This window comes from Scyliorhinus torazame, chromosome 13 (genome assembly GCF_047496885.1).
Source record: "Scyliorhinus torazame isolate Kashiwa2021f chromosome 13, sScyTor2.1, whole genome shotgun sequence".
Lineage (NCBI taxonomy): Eukaryota > Metazoa > Chordata > Chondrichthyes > Carcharhiniformes > Scyliorhinidae > Scyliorhinus > Scyliorhinus torazame.
Window position 1 is genome coordinate 44,098,021 of NC_092719.1, and position 17,689 is coordinate 44,115,709.

Sequence of the window (17,689 nt, forward strand, 5' to 3'; positions counted from 1 at the left end):
TAATAAAAAGGAGTGGTGATTCAGTAAATCTAGTGTAACAGGCTTATACAAAGCAAGTGCGAGAAAATAAATAGGTGAACACCCAATAAAAGCAATATTGAAGCCATGAAGGGGAGAGAAAAATTGTGGGGGTGGGGCCATAATTTCACCCATACACATATCTTCCACGCTTCATTTCCCTTGACTTTAATGTGCAACTGAATTATTTACATTAGCCTCCAAAGACAAGATAATCACCAATGCTTGAAAAGGAAATAAAGAGATACATTGAGAGTAGGAAAGCCAGAGAAAGAGGGAGAAAAAGTTGTCTTTATATTCCATCAGGAGCAAGAGAGCAGCTGTATTTACATAATAATACACAATGTATTACATTGCATAACCATCTCCCTCACAGCTTATTGTTAGAAAACAGCTTATCCTCTTAGCCTTTATAAGTAATGTCTTGGAAGATACAGTAGTTTAGCATTTTTTTGAAGAATTATTGAGACATGCAAAGTGGATTGAAAATGCAGGTGTCAGGTGACAGAACGAGCTGGTGAAATATCAAAGGCTTTTAACGAGGAACTCAAACTAGACACACACAAGCGGGTCTTTAGAACTGAGGCTGCTATACAGAAGAGGGAGTCTCAAATTACTGTGGTTGAAGGCCAAATCTTCACCCCCTTCCCCATTTTCAACTCTTGGCAAAGTCATTGTACCTTATTAAATAGGTTTCAATAAATCATTTGGTTTATGGCCAAATAAATAAAGTACTTCCTGCCAGTATTTGTAAGCATATCTTCACACTCACTTTTGTCCCTTTGGGAAATAGTGGGAGAAGGGTTCCCAAGCTGATTATCAGCCCGTTAAACTACATTATGATCACTCCTTCCATGCCCGAGAAGTCCTGGACTTGAACTCGGAGCTTCTGGTCCAAAGGTAGAGACGCTACCCGCTGCGCCACAAGACCTCAAGTGCAGAAACCGTGAAAGGTTAACACCAAGCACTAAAGCTGGATGTGGCTTGCTACCCACATCATTTATGTGATTTATTCCACAAGTCCAGAGAACATAAGAATGAAAACACATACGAGGAAAAAAGACATAAAACGATGACACAACCTGTGGCCTGCCATGACCTCCAGGTCGCAGATTGCGACAGAATTTGCTTCCGGGTCTAACTGCAGCAAGTATTGGCCCATAACGCACTTAGTGATACAAATCTGTGTTTAAATGTATCGATTAAGGTATTTACTCCAAAATCATCCCGAACCCAAAGTAAATTCTTCTGAACTCGTGGATAAATCCAGCATGTCAGGTGCATCCAGAATATGAGCTGAAGCATTCTGCACAAATAAACAGCTGTGATAATTATTTATCTTGGTTTAATGGAGTTTATTTAATAACACAGGGATGTTAGAATGGGCAATTACAATAGTTATATTTTCTTACTTTACTGTCTCTATATTTCAATATCAATAACCGTATGTATTACAGTGAACAGATAAACTCATGATTTTAGATTAAAGTTGGCTACATTGTGCTTGATGCTTAAACTACTTCAGTAGGAATTCTGCCTTGTGCAGTCATCCTTGCTTTATTGAGGAAACACAACGGTTTCACCTTTTTCCCAAGCAAACCCATCCAAGTTTCAGGTTGATTCTATCCAATCAGGACCCAGCTTTGCAAAATAAGCCAAAGAAAGTCTCTCTAAAGTTCACAGTGACCTGTAGTTGGTGACAGATTTGCACGGACTGTTCTGGCTGTACTGTCAGTTTAACCTTTGCTGGCTCATTCTTTAAAGCCATTTTCACGTTTCATTTTTGCCAGGTGTCGGCAGCAGTGAATGCTATCTGGATCATATTGTTTCTAAGACAAGTGATCTAGTTTTTCAACCTGTCTTTGTGATAGGAGTATCTTTACTGGCAGTGATGTAATGGTGCAATGTCGTGATATCATGATGCCATTACCGGCACTGACACGACCAAACATGTTTGCTGACTGGATTGTCGCAGCCAATCTCGAGGAAGAAAGGTGCATCTGCTTAATAAAATGATCTTCGGCACCATCATGGGTGAATGCTGCTTCTAAAACCTCAGCCGCAAAGTAAAGTTAACTTGGCTCCTATCTAAATAAGTGACATTGAGTGTTACCATGTCAAATTCAAGCAGAAATGGAGGATGAACTTTAACCCCTTTGACAAAGTTATTGTACAGCAAACTGACACTAAGGTCCTGGTTTGCCAGGCAGCAGTGGTCTCCGCACTGTGATATGTTTCAGAGACTGGGACAACCAGAGCAGGCACCTCAAAGCGCTGAAGAAGAACCACGAGTGGTGTCTTCACAAGATCCTCCAAGAAAGGCGATCCAACAGCAGAATCTTCTCCTGAACCAACATGCCCAGCATTTAGGTGCTAATTATTTAAAGTCAGCTGGACAGGACATGTTATTTATATGTCTGACTTCCAAAGCAACTGCGCTGCATGGAACTCAGGCTCAGCATGAGATTCACAGGAGGACGGGGGAAAAGCTGTAGGGACGTCCTTGACGAGGTCAAACATCCCCAGCAATGCATGGGAGCCCTTGACTCGCGACCAACCAAAATGGAGAAGGTCCATTCGGGTAGGCACTGAGCATATCAAGACGCTTTGTCGCAAGCATGTGGAAGTGAGGTCAAGGTATTGGAGAGAACGCATAAACCTCCAAAGAGCTCATCCATCCGACCCGTCAAGCCTGTCCCATATGTAGCAGAGTCTGCAGATAGCACAGTGGACTTATCAGCCATCTCTGAATCCATCAAACAGAAGTGGAAGCAAGTCATCTTTGATCCTGAAGAACTGTATACGAAGAAGAATTCAAAAAAGATTTGGTTCTGAAATGAAGCCTGATTTGGGGAGGTTTGTATTTCCTGAAACAGCTTGCATTGAAGCTAATACAGCTTGGCCTGTTGTCTTCCATCAGCCTGTTGGCTGAATTTGTATATTGAAGCTAATAAATAAATATCAAAAGAGACTGTCATTACAGCATTGTCCCACGATGGCCTTCCCATTGTAAACATGATTAAGTGGCTCATGACACGCTATGATAGCTCGTATTGTCGGAATAGTTTTCTCACAGTTGGTCGTACCAACATACAAATGTAACATGATGCTATTGCAGAACCGCAAGGACAGAAAAATAGAATAAGGGACTGTAGCGCACAAAGACTCCGAGAGACGAATAGAGTGAAGTCGATGAGGCTTTATTAAGCGTGACTGTTTCCCCCGCAGTTCAGTAGTAGACTACCTGCGGGGGAGGGCTCCAGGTACTTATACTCCGCCTTCAGGGCGGAGCTAGAGGTCAATGTCCAACCAGGACCCGGTATCTGTCAGCCAATGACATCATGGCTTCACAGTCCCACATGACCCCTAATGCATACTACCACATTCACCCCTTGTTAAAAATGAACCCTGCGGGGTGATGCTTCGCATGGTGGTAAGGGTTTACAAGGCTGGTCCTGGGAGGAAAACTTTCAATATAACAGTATGTACAAGGTTTTTTTTTTTTGTTTCAACTATTTACAGCAATCGTCAGGAAAAGACAAAATGTTCTCATTAAAAGTCCACATTGTACTGTTAGATCGACGCCACGAGTCGGTCGGGCGGTCTGGTCGTCCGTGTCGATCGCCTCGGCCCCGGTGGTGGTGCTTGTTCCGGTGTTGTCTTCTCCGGGAGCCTTACGGTTTCAGCTTGGGCTTCATTCCTGGTCGGGCCTGGGAGGAGGACTGATCCTCCTGGGAAGGGGGCGGTCGCGGGGTGCGGCGGTGGCAGGAAGGGAGGGTGTTGGGTGATTGGTGTCGGGGGGGTGTGTGTGTTGCCGGCGGGCGCCAGATCTCGCAGAGAGACCGTGTCCTGTCGGCCGTCGGGGTACTCCACGTAGGCGTACTGCGGGTTCGCGTGCAGGAGGTGAACCCTTTCGACCAACGGGTCCGACTTGTGCGCCCGCACGTGCTTTCGGAGCAAGATGGGTCCTGGGGCCGCCAGCCAGGTCGGCAGCGACGTTCCAGAGGAGGACTTCCTGGGGAAGACAAGGAGGCGCTCATGAGGCGTTTGATTAGTGCTAGTACACAGTAGTGACCGGATGGAGTGGAGGGTGTCGGGAAGGACCTCCTGCCACCGGGAAACTGGGAGGTCCCTGGACCGTAGGGCCAGTAGGACGGTCTTCCAGACCATGCCGTTCTCCCTCTCTACTTGCCCGTTCCCCCGGGGGTTGTAGCTGGTCGTCCTGCTCGAGGCTATCCCGTTGCTGAGCAGGAACTGGCGCAGCTCGTCACTCATGAAAGAGGACCCCCTGTCGCTGTGGACGTATGCGGGGCAACCGAACAGTGTGAATATGGTGTTCAGGGCTTTAATGACTGTGGCCGCGGTCATGTCAGAACAGGGGATGGCGAATGGGAAGCGGGAGTACACCACATTAAGGAAGTATATGTTGCGGTCGGTGGAGGGGAGGGGTCCTTTGAAGTCCAGACTAAGGCGTTCAAAGGGGCGGGAAGCCTTAATCAGGTGCGCACCATCCGGCCTGAAAAAATGCGGTTTGCACTCTGCGCAGATGTGGCAGTTCCTTGTGACTGTACGGACCTCCTCTAAGGAGTATGGGAGGTTGCGGGACTTGATAAAGTGGAAAAACCGAGTGACCCCCGGGTGGCAGAGGTCCTCGTGGAGGGTTTGGAGGCGGTTAATTTGTGCGTTGGCACATGTGCCGCGGGATAGGGCATCGGACGGCTCGTTCAGCTTTCCGGGACGATACAAGATCTCGTAGTTGAAGGTAGAGAGCTCGATCCTCTACCTTAAGATCTTGTCGTTTTTGATTTTGCCCCGCTGTGCATTATCGAACATGAAGGCTACCGACCGTTGGTCGGTGAGGAGAGTGAATCTCCTGCCGGCCAGGTAATGCCTCCAATGTCGCACAGCTTCCACTATGGCTTGGGCTTCCTTTTCCACTGAGGAGTGGTGGATTTCTGAAGCGTGGAGGGTTCGGGAGAAAAAGGCCACGGATCTGCCCGCTTGGTTAAGGGTGGCCGCTAGAGCTACGTCGGAGGCGTCGCTCTCGACCTGGAAGAGGAGGGACTCGTCGATGGCGCGCATCGTGGCCTTTGCGATATCCGCTTTGATGCGGCTGAAGGCCTGGCAAGCCTCTGTCGACAGAGGGAAGGTCGTGGTCTGTAATAGAGGGCGGGCCTTGTCTGCGTACTGGGGTACCCACTGGGCGTAGTATGAAAAGAACCCCAGGCAGCGTTTCAGGGCTTTTGAGCAGTGCGGGAGGGGAAATTCCATGAGGGCGCGCATACGTTCGGGATCGGGGCCTATTATCCCATTGTGCACTACGTAGCCCAGGATGGCTAGCCGGTTGGTGCTAAAAACGCACTTGTCCTCGTTGTACGTGAGGTTCAAGGCTTTAGCGGTCTGGAGGAATTTTTGGAGGTTGGCGTCGTGGTCCTGCTGGTCGTGGCCGCAGATGGTTACATTGTCGAGATACGGGAACGTGGCCCGCAACCCATGTTGATCAACCATTCGGTCCATCTCTCGTTGGAAGACCGAGACCCCGTTTGTGACGCCAAATGGGACCCTTAGGAAATGGTATAATCGCCCGTCTGCCTCGAAGGCTGTGTACTTGCGGTCACTTGGGCGGATGGGGAGCTGATGGTAGGCGGACTTGAGGTCCACGGTGGAGAAGACTTTATATTGGGCAATCCGATTGACCATGTCGGATATGCGGGGGAGAGGGTACGCGTCTAGTTGTGTGTACCTGTTGATGGTCTGGCTATAGTCTATGACCATCCTTTGCTTCTCCCCTGTCTTCACTACTACCACCTGTGCTCTCCAGGGACTATTGCTGGCCTGGATTATGCCTTCCTTTAGTAGCCGCTGGACTTCGGACCGAATGAAGGTCCGGTCCTGGGCGCTGTACCGTCTGCTCCTAGTGGCGACGGGTTTGCAATCCGGGGTGAGGTTCGCAAACAAGGACGGGGGTTGCACCTTGAGGGCTGCGAGGCCGCAGATAGTGAGTGGGGGTATTGGGCCGCCGAATTTGAAGGTAAGGCTCTGTAGATTGCACTGGAAGTCTAATCCCAGTAATGTGGGGGCGCAGAGTTGGGGAAGGACGTGGAGCCTGTAGTTTTTGAACTCCCTCCCCTGCACCGTTAGGGTAACTATGCAGAAACCTTTGATCTGTACAGAGTGGGATCCTGCAGCTAGGGAAATCTTTTGTGCGCTGGGATAGGTGGTCAAGGAACAGCGTCTTACTGTGTCGGGGTGGATAAAGCTCTCCGTGCTCCCGGAGTCGACTAGGCATGGTGTCTCGTGCCCGTTTATCAGCACCGTTGTCATCGTCGTCTGGAGTGTCCGGGGCCGAGCTTGATCGAGCGTAATTGAAGCGAGACGTGGTTGTAGTAGTGGAGCGTCTTCTTCGAACCCCGTGGAGCCGTCGACACTGGGGTCCGTTGTTGCTGTCCAAGATGGCGTCGGGGATGAACAAAATGGCTGCTCCCATGCATCGCACATGGCTGGGGGTCACAAGATGGCGGCGGGGGTGGACAAAATGGCCACCCCCATGCGTCGTACAGGTCTGGGGTGGTCCAAGATGGCGGCGCCCTTCCTCCCCTCGTGGTGGCCGGGACCCAAAATGGCGGCGTCTGCGGGTCGCACATGGGGCGCTGGGGGGGTTGGGGAGCGCTAAGAACGCGCAGGGCTCCCTCATCTCTGGGGACAGCGGTGGTCGGGACCCAAATTGGTAGCGCCGGTGGGTCATACATGGGGCGCGGGGGGGGTGGTTGGGGAGCGTAAGCGGCGTGCAGGGCTCCCTGTTCTCCCGGGACCGCGGTGGTCGGGACCCAGAGTGGCTGCACCTGCGGGTCGTACATGGGGCGCTGGGGGGGTTGGGGAGCGTAAGCGGCGTGCAGGGCTCCCTGTTCTCCCGGGACAACGGCGACCTCGCGGGACCGGCACACAACCGCAAAATGGCCCTTTTTCCCGCAGCTCTTGCAGATTGCTGCGCGGGCCGGGCAGCGCTGCCGGGGGTGTTTCGCCTGGCCGCAGAAATAGCAGCGGGCGCCCCCGGTGCGACTTGGTGTTTGGACCGCGCAAGCCTGTGGGGTGTCTGGGGGGGGGTGTGGGTTTGTCGCGACGGGTACGTACGGAGCCCAATGGGCTGCCGCGCGGTCGGGGCCGTAGGCGTGGGTATTACGCGCGGCCACGTCTAGGGAGGCTGCTAGGGCCCGTGCCTCTGAGAATCCTAGCGACTCTTTTTCTAGAAGTCTTTGGCGGATTTTGGAGGAGTTCATACCTGCCACAAAAGCATTGCGCATTAACATGTCCGTGTGTTCATTTGCGTTCACCGACGGGCAGCTGCAGGCTCGTCCCAAAATTAGTAGCGCGGCGTAGAATTCATCTATCGATTCTCCGGGACTTTGCCGTCTCGTTGCGAGTTGATAGCGAGCGTAGATCTGGTTTATTGGGCGGACATAGAGACTTTTCAGTGCTGCGAACGCCGTCTGGAAATCCTCTGTGTCTTCGATGAAAGAGAAAATCTCCATGCTTAACCTCGAGTGCAGGACCTGTAGTTTTTGGTCTTCTGTGACCCGGCCGGTGGCCGTTCTGAGGTAGGCCTCGAAACAAGTCTGCCAATGCTTGAAAGCTGCTGCCACGTTCACTGCGTGGGGGCTGATCTTCAGGCATTCCGGGATGATCCTGAGCTCCATAGTCCTTTTTAGTCACGCTTAATAAATTGTAGCGCACAAAGACTCTGAGAGACGAATAGAGTGAAGTCGATGAGGCTTTATTAAGCGTGACTGTTTCCCCCGCAGTTCAGTAGTAGACTACCTGCGGGGGAGGGCTCCAGGTACTTATACTCTGCCTTCAGGGCGGAGCTAGAGGTCAACGTCCAACCAGGACCCGGGATCTGTCAGCCAATGACATCATGGCTTCGCAGTCCCACATGACCCCTAATGCATACTACCACAGGGACACAATAACAATAAACATAATACAGACAGGGATTCAACAAATGCACTTAAAATGATCCATGCTTTTTGGTTGCACGATTGAAATTTAAGTTTGAGGCAATTTTGAATATCACTGAATGGTTCTGGGTTTAAATGTGACAGGGAACTGAAGGACTGAGAAAACTCTGGTGATGCAATCCTAACCTGTGCAGAATTATCTGATTTCAGATCATATAGAAGAATTTGTGGAGCAGGGGGGAGGTGCTGCATCCAAACCTAATATTCCCATTCGAGGGAAAAGGAAATTTTGCCACACTATCAGTCCTGAATGTCGTTCAGCAATTTCAGCTGCAAGTCTACATTCATGGAAGTTAGGTAAGTGCAGAACTGATCTTGGATGTGATGTACTGACTTGTTGAATAGTTCTTCGAAGGGGCTATGTCAGGCCTACATTAAAAGAATAGGGGCAGGATTCTCCATCCAGCGACACAGACGTTGAGTGGCCGATATGAGGTTCACTCTGTCATAATAACCACGCATATATAGAATGAAGTGCAGACAGGCAGTGATCGACACACAGGATGACCAGTAAGCACACAGCACAGTGCAGCCAATCACCAGACAGGACACCACCACTATAAAGTCAGAGGGCACTAGGTTTCCCGCTCTCTCTGGACCCAGCCACTGAGACAGCCAGAGTCCACGAGCTAGCACAGTGCAAACACCATGCGGTAGCTAGTAAGTCTGGTCAGGCTAGTACAAGGTCTCCAGTCAGTTCAGTATAGTGTCGACCCACAGTTAAATATGTATGTTAGTTCTATCGTTCAACAAAACTGTGTTGGATCTTCTACAGTGTTAGAGGTCTGTTACTCGCATCGCTGCATCAAGTGCAGTCCACACCGAACCGACCTGCCTAACAGCTCATGGTACCACAGAGTGATACTGAAAATTGACGGACCTACCTCGAGTGAATCAGCATTGACCAGCAAGCAGCCATCCGGTGACATGGAAAACATCCAACCTCCTCTGCAGCTCCGCATCTCCGGCAACCTCAGCGCAAATTGGAAGCTCTTCAAGCAAAAGCTCCTCTGGTACATCGAGGCCTCCGACCTCGAAGCAGCATCGGATGCCAGAAAGATCACACTATTTCTCTCCACCGCAGGGGACCCGCCATCCACATCTACAACTCCCTCAAATTCACTGTCGGCGAAGTAAAAACAAAATTCAAAACAGTCCTGCTGAAGTTTGACAGCCACTGCGACATTGAGGTGAATGAGAGCTTTGAACGGTATGTTTTCCAGCAGAGGCTTCAGGGTAAGGATGAACCTTTTCAGTCCTCCATCACCCACCTCCGCACCCTTGCGCAGTCATGTAACTATGACTCGACGGTTGATTCCATGATCCGGGATCAGATCGTTTTCGGGGTCCACTCCGACTCCCTTCGGCAGCAGCTCCTGACAGTCAAACAGTTGACCCTCTCTGTCGCTATCGAGACGTGCGTTGTCCATGAGCATGCTAAGAATCGTTATTCCCACATCAGGGCGGCAGAAACTGCAATGCTGGCCTCCCACGAGGCGGAACGGGTGCAGGCCATTGCACAGATGCAGGGCCTGAGCATCGAGGAGAGTGGCCGTTTCGTGCACTTTTCCCGGGTCCCTGCGCATGCGCGCCACGACCGAGTGGACAACGAGCCCGACAACCCGACTGCGCAGGTGCGTACGTCAACCGACTGCACTGCGCATGCACGATAGCGCATGGAAAACGCTGGAGCAGATCTGCAAAGGGCTCCGAATAGTGGCCCCGCCCACTTAAAGTGGCAATGTCCGCCAAAAGGTCGCCGGTGTCTACAGTGTGGCAAGCTTGGCCACTACGCAGCCCTTTGCAGATCTGCTCCACCGCTCAGCAGCCAGCGATCCCAGCCGAGGCGCAGAAGTGTCCGCTCAACACAGCAAGGCATGCCAGAGTACGATCCCGACAGCCCAACGGACCCTGATTCCGAGTGCCTCAAGTCCCCATGCCGGGTGGGCATCATAACCACACATGCGCTGCCTTCCACCACAACGGCGAAACGCCTCTCGATCCTCAGTGTGGATCCCGACGACGAGTGGTCTGTCCTCACAGTGAACAAGGCCCGCATCCGGTTCAAACTGGACACCGGCGCATCGGAGAACCTCATCTCGAAATCCGACCTCGACACCATCCGCGGCAAACCAAGCATTCGTCCACCGGCCTGCCAGCTCCTTGACTACAATGGCAACGCCATAGCTGCCAGTGGCTCGTGTCAACTGGGGGTATCCAATAAGGCGATCAAGGCGACTCCCCTGCGGTTTGAAATCGTCGGGCCGGACAGAGCATCTCTGCTCGGTGCTCGTGCCTGCAAATTCCTGAACCTTGTTCAACGCGTCCACGCCATGTCATCATCACCGGCGACGGCCTCGCCCGATGGAAACGTGATGACATCATCACGCAGTACCACAGCGTGTTCCACGGAATGGGCACGCTCCCATACCGATATAAAATCCTGCTCAAGCCGAACGCCACCCCTGTAATTCATGCACCTCGCCGGTTGCCTGCGCCCCTCAAGGATCGTCTGAAGAAGCAATTACAGGACCTCCAAGACCAGGGCATCATATCAAAGTTTACAGAGCCCACAGACTGGGTCAGCTCCATGGTCTGCATCAAGAAGCCGTCAGGGGAGCTTCGCATTTGCATTGACCCTAAGGATTTAAACCGCAACATCAGGAGGGAGCATTACCCGATACCAAAACGAGAAAGGTTGACCAGTGAGGTGGCTCATGCCAAATTCTTTACTAAGCTCGATGCCACCAAGGTTTTTTGGCAAATACAACTGGACGCGTCCAGTCGCAAGTTGTGCACGTTCAACACCCCGTTTGGTCGTTACTGCTACAACCGGATGCCCTTTGGCATCATATCTGCCTCCGAAGTATTTAATCGCATCATGGAACAGATGATGGAGGGCATCGAGGGGGTGCGAGTCTACGTTGACGATGTAATTATCTGGCCCAAAATGCCCCAGGAACACATCGCTCGCCTCAAGCAGGTATTCCATAGAATCCATGAACATGGTCTTGAGCTCAACAGGGCCAAGTGCTCATTTGGCCAATCGGAGATCAAATTCGTAGGTGACCACATCTCGCAGCAGGGCGTACAGCCAGATGCCGACAAGGTCTCGGCGATCAACGCCATGAAGACCCTGGAGGACAAAAAGGCGGTCCTCCGCTTGCTCGGAATGGTCAACTTCCTCGGGAAATTCATTCCCAATATGGCATCCCACACCACGGCCCTCCGCCATCTCGTCAAAAAGTCGACGGAATTCCAGTGGCTGCCCGTGCATGAAGAGGAATGGCGCGAGCTGAAAGCAAAACTCACGACAGCCCCGGTCCTCGCATTCTTCGACCCAACCAAGGAAACCAAAATATCAACTGATGCAAGCCAGGACGGCATTGGGGCGGTGCTCCTTCAGCAGGATGACTCCGCGTCCTGGGCTCCAGTGGCGTATGCCTCCAGGGCCATGACGCCCACTGAGCAACGGTACGCTCAGATTGAGAAGGAGTGTCTGGGCCTCCTAACAGGGATAGTCACGTTCCACGACTCTGTTTATGGCCTGCCGAAATTCACGGTAGAGACGGACCACCGGCCTCTAGTCCACATAATCCAGAAGGATTTAAACGGCATGACACCTCGGTTACAGCGTATTCTTCTAAAGCTACGCCGCTATGAATTCGAACTGGTCTACACGCCAGGGAAAGAGCTGATTGTTGCAGATGCCCTGTCCAGGCCCATTACCACACCACATAAACAAAGTGACTTTGTCTGCCACATAGAAGCCCAAGTGCAGTTGTGTGCCTCGAACCTTCCGGCCTCCGACGAACGGGTGGTCCAAATTCGTGAGGAGACAGCCAAGGATCCTCTGCTGCAGCGCGTGATGCAGCACCTCAGCAATGGCTGGCAGAAGGGACAATGTCCCCAGTTCTCTAACGTAAAAGACGACCTGACGGTGGTGGAGGGAATCCTTCTGAAACTCGACAGAATTGTAATTCCTCAGAGTATGCGTGCTATGGTGCTGGGCCAACTCCAATGGGGTCACCTTGGGGTCGAGAAATGCCGACGCAGAGCTCGGGAGGCGGTCTATTGGCCGGGCATCAGCCAGGACATTGCCGACACAGTCCTCAACTGCCCTACCTGTCAGAGGTTTCAGCCAGCTCAACCCAAAGAATCGTTACAGCAGCACGAGATCGTGACCTCTCCGTGCTCCAAGTAGGTGTAGACCTTTTCCACGCCAAGGGGCGTGACTACGTACTCCTGGTCCACTACTTCTCCAGTTACCCAGAAGTAGTGAAACTGTCCGACCTCACATCGAAGGCGGTAATCAAAGCCTGCAAAGAAACGTTCGCCGGGCATGGGATACAGTTCGCGGTAATGAGCGACAACGGTCCTTGCTTTTACAGCCAGGAATGGTCTGACTTTGCACAGTCCTACAACTTCCGTCACGTTACCTCCAGTCCCCACTTCCCGCAGTCAAACGGGAAGGCCGAAAAGGGGTCCACATTGTAAAGCGGCTGCTGTGCAAAGCTGCAGATTCAGGCTCCGATTTTAACCTGGCGATGCTGGCATACAGGGCGACCCCACTGTCCACTGGATTGTCTCCAGCCCAGATGCTCATGAATCGCACAGTTTCAGCCATCCACGTTTCCGACCTTGACCACCTCACGGTCCTACAGAAAATGCAGCAGTCACGGGCCCAACAGAAAGCCACGTACGATGCCCATGCCACGGATCTGCCCGAGCTGGCCCCAACTGATCATGTTTGCGTCTAGTTGCCTGAGTGCGGTTGGTCAGCCACAGCTGTTGTGCTAAAACAAGTGACCCCAAGATCATTCCTTGTCCGCATGGCTGATGGCTCCCTGCTACAGACGGGCACTGCGAAGAGTTCCACGCCCGCTACCTGACCGGTGTGCCTCGCCGCCTACTATGCCTCCTCCGGACGTACCTGACCACGAGGCCACCGATCTACCAGCAGTCTTGCCGGTCCACGCGCCCACTGTGATGCCAGCGATCCCACCTCTCCAAGCGCAAGCGGCTCCTAATCTGCTTCTGCGGCGATCAACAAGAATTTGTCACCCACCACAAAGACTAAATCTATGGACTGAGCTTTTGTACATTTTTGTGACTTCACCAATTGGACCTCTGTAAATATCGTTTTGTTTGCCATGTATCTGCACTATCGCAACCTTCCTATGTATATACGTCTGTTTAGACATCTTTCTGTATATGGTCAGGTACATATATATATATATATATATTTATAACGATCCACACCTTAGTATTTTTTTTTTAAAAAGGAGGGAGATGTCATAATATCCACGCATGTGTATAATGAAGTGCAGACAGGTAGTGATTGACACACAGGATGACCAGTGAGCACAATGCACAGTGCAGCCAATCACCAGACAGGACACCACCACTATAAAGCCAGAGGACACTAGGTTTCCCGCTCTCTCTGGACCCAGCCACTGAGACAGTCAGAGTCCACGAGCTAGCACAGTGCAAACACCATGCGGTAGCTAGTAAGTCGGTCAGGCTAGCAAAAGGTCTCCAGTCAGTTCAGTATAGTGTCGACCCACAGTTAAATATGTATGTTAGTTCTATCGTTCAATAAAACCGTGTTGGATCTTCTACAGTGTTAGAGGTCTATTTCTGGCATCACTGCATCAAGTGCAGTCCACACCGAACCTACCTGTCTAACACATCACACTAGTAGTTTTAAAAAGCCCGGCCATGGAGCACAGGGGCTGGCCCACCTCCCTCTGGGCCTGACTTATGTTAGCCAGCACCTGGGCAATGCCAACAGCAGCCTCAGTCACAATCCTTTGTGACTGGTTCAAGCTCTGGAGCGCCGCTGCAATGTCCAGATGGCCCTGGTACCTTGCTGCCTGTGACAGGGCAGCCCAGTCCTGTGCCTCGGTCACCGCCCGTATAGAGTACCCCAGGCTTTGAACATCCTGACTCATGGCCATAACGTTCACCCCAAGGCCTCCACCGCGGACACTACCCATTCAGTGTTGGCCTGGGTGACACGTATTGTCGGCACCGTCTCCTGAGGCTGCAAGTGGTTGGACTCTTCCAACTGCACCTCAAGGCGCTGGATGGTTACTGACAGCCCCTCATGTAGTCCCTTGCTCTGTGTCTGCATCTCCATTATCGATGGACTGCCCTTTCCTGAAGCCCGACCCATCTGGACGTAGCTAGTCCCTGGGGTCGGCTGGCCCTTCGACCGTCCACCCCCTCGGGGGTTCCTACCTCCACCAGATGTACTGCTGCATGTGTATGGTGTGCACCAGATAGTGCCCCAGGAGCCTCTTCACTAATGTGCCCAACCGAGGTGAGTGTCTCTGGGATGGTGGAGGGTGTTGAAGAGAGCTGTAACGGGAAGTCAGTGTCGTCCCTTGACTGGTGCTCCAGGGTGTCTCGGGCTGGCGTTTGGGGGATCTCCTGGCTATCCATCACCTCTTTGTTGCTGGAGTCAGCTTAAGGGATGGGGCTGGGGGCAGGACCCGCCTCATCGCCAGGTGATCCTGCAACGCACAAGAAATTATGCATGATTGGATCGTGGGTGAGAGGGTGGTGTGGGGGTGGGTGGTGGTCCTGCCATGCGTGCCATGGGAAATTGCAATGCAGCGGGGTCTCACTTGGTTCCTGATGCGACCTCTGCCTTGGTGACTGTCCTCTCTCTGGGTTCACCAACCGGGTCCAGTGCCCACCTCCTCGCTGTGGTAAGGGCCACAGGTTCGGCGGTCCCCCTCCGATCTTCTCACTCTCACGGGGATTGTGGGCCGCATTTTCCGGGGGGGGGGCAGGGACAGACAATGCACAGTGTGAGACACATGGACGTGGGCAGGGGGTGGGAAGCTGGTGGCCTTCGTGGACAGGTACCCGACCATGGCAGCCTGTATGGGTGCTGGCATGTAGTGCAGGGTGGAGAGCGAGCACACTGCTGGTGTGTGGGGTTTGGGTGTCCTACAGGTGTGGCGGGGGCGGGGGTTAGTTACCTATGTGTAGGATGGGCCTTGGTGCCAGGGGCACAGTATTGCCAACTCACATTGGCCCCCTTGAGGAGGTCGTGCAGCTTCTTTCAGCGCTGCTCTCTGGTCCTGGTGGTGGGACCCATGGCGCTCATGACCTCTGCCACCTACGCCCAGGCCTGGTTTATGGCGGTGGGTGGCCTGCCTCTCCTCCACGCCGTCCAGCAGGGTCTCCAGTTCAGCGTTTGCACATCGGGGTGCCGCTCTCCGTGCTGCCATCTTGTTGGCTGGGATGAATGTGTGTGAGGAGTGGAGCGCTAATACATGGCTGCAGCTTGTCATCCTGTCGAGTGTTAATCCCGATCCCGGCAAATTGGGCACCGGTTTTCATTGGAATTGACTGTGTTCCATGTGGTGCCGATGCTAGCCCATCAATGGATCAAGAATTCCTCCAGCGCAGACGCCAATTTAGTTGTCTTGTGAGTCCACCAGTCCCGGCATCAACACTGAAACAGAGAATCCCGCCGTCGATGTTTAAAGTATGGCACCAGCGGCGAGCACTAATACCCAAGAGCCTTCATACTCATTTAAATGGTCATCAAAAATGCTTCAACTTGCCAAAGACAATTAATTGGCAATCAAAAAATGTTTATGCAGTGAGACTAGGAGGAAGTTATGAGAAGTTGAATATCGTGATCTGAGCGAAGACAACAAGGATGGTCAAACACAGTAGCAGCTCTCAGCAATGCCGCTGTTTAACCAGGCACCAGTCACAATGGTACACTTGCTGCAAGTAGACTGTTGCTAACACAGATCTTGTACCCAGGCAAAAAGACACGTTGATGGGCCTCAGCTGTCCTGTTCTGAACAACTTGCAAATTAAAATTGCTGAAAAATGAAAATGAGAAATTAACGATAACTAATTCCATGAACAAAAACAGCAGAACTGAACAGAGTGATCTCCCTATCAGAGTGATATATCTATCAGAGTGATATACCTATCAGAGTGATCTCCCTATCTGAGTGATCTCCCGATCAGAGTGATCTCCCTATCAGAGTGATATACCTACCTGAGTGATCTCCCGATCAGAGTGATCTCCCGATCAGAGTGATATACCTATCAGAGTGATATACCTATCAGAGTGATATACCTATCAGAGTGATATACCTATCTGAGTGATCTCCGTATCAGAGTGATCTCCCTTTCAGAGTGATATACCTATCTGAGTAATCTCCCTATCAGAGTGACCTCCCTATCAGAGTGATATACCTATCAGAGTGATATACCTATCAGAGTGATCTCCCTATCTGAGTGATCTCCCTATCTGAGTGATGTCCCTATCAGAGTGATATACCTATCAGAGTGATCTCCCCATCAGAGTGATCTCCCTATCAGAGTGATATACCTATCAGAGTGATCTCCCTATCAGAGTGATCTCCCTATCAGAGTGATATACCTATCAGAGTGATATACCTATCTGAGTGATCTGCCTATCAGAGTGATCTGCCTATCAGAGTGATACACCTATCAGAGTGATATACCTATCAGAGTGATATACCTATCAGAGTGATCTCCTTATCAGAGTGATCTCCCTATCAGAGTGATATACCTATCAGAGTGATCTCCCTATCAGAGTGATATACCTATCAGAGTGATCTCCTTATCAGAATGATCTCCCTATCAGAGTGATATACCTATCAGAGTGATATACCTATCAGAGTGATCTCCCTGTCAGAGTGATATATCTATCAGAGTGATCTCCTTATCAGAGTGATCTCCCTATCAGAGTGATATACCTATCAGAGTGATATACCTATCAGAGTGATATCCCTATCAGAGTGATCTCCCTATCAGAGTCATATACCTATCAGAGTGATATACTTATTAGAGTGATCTCCCTATCAGATTGATATACCTAGCAGAGTGATATACCTATCAGAGTGGTCTCTCTATCAGTGTGATTTACCTATCAGAGTAATATACCTTTCAGAGAGATCTCCCTATCAGAGTTATATACCTATCAGAGTGATCTCCCTATCAGAGTGATATACCTATCAGAATGATCTCCCTATCAGAGTGATCTCCCTATCAGAGTGATATACCTATCAGAGTCATCTCCCTATCAGAGTGATCTCCCTATCAGAGTGATATACCTATCAGAGTGATATACCTATCAGAGTGATATACCTATCTGAGTGATCTCCGTATCAGAGTGATCTCCCTTTCAGAGTGATATACCTATCTGAGTGATCTCCCTATCAGAGTGACCTCCCTATCAGAGTGATATACCTATCAGAGTGATATACCTATCAGAGTGATCTCCCTATCTGAGTGATCTCCCTATCTGAGTGATCTCCCTATCAGAGTGATATACCTATCAGAGTGATCTCCCTATCAGAGTGATATACCTATCAGAGTGATCTCCCTATCAGAGTGATCTCCCTATAAGAGTGATATACCTATCTGAGTGACATACCTATATGAGTGATCTCCCTAACAGAGTGATATACCTTTCAGAGTGATCTCCCTATCAGAGTGATATACCTATCAGAGTGATCTCCCTATCAGAGTGATCTCCCTATCAGAGTGATATACCTATCAGAGTGATATACCTATCAGAGTGATATCCCTATCAGAGTGATCTCCCTATCAGAGTGATTTACCTATCAGAGAGATATACCTATCAGAGT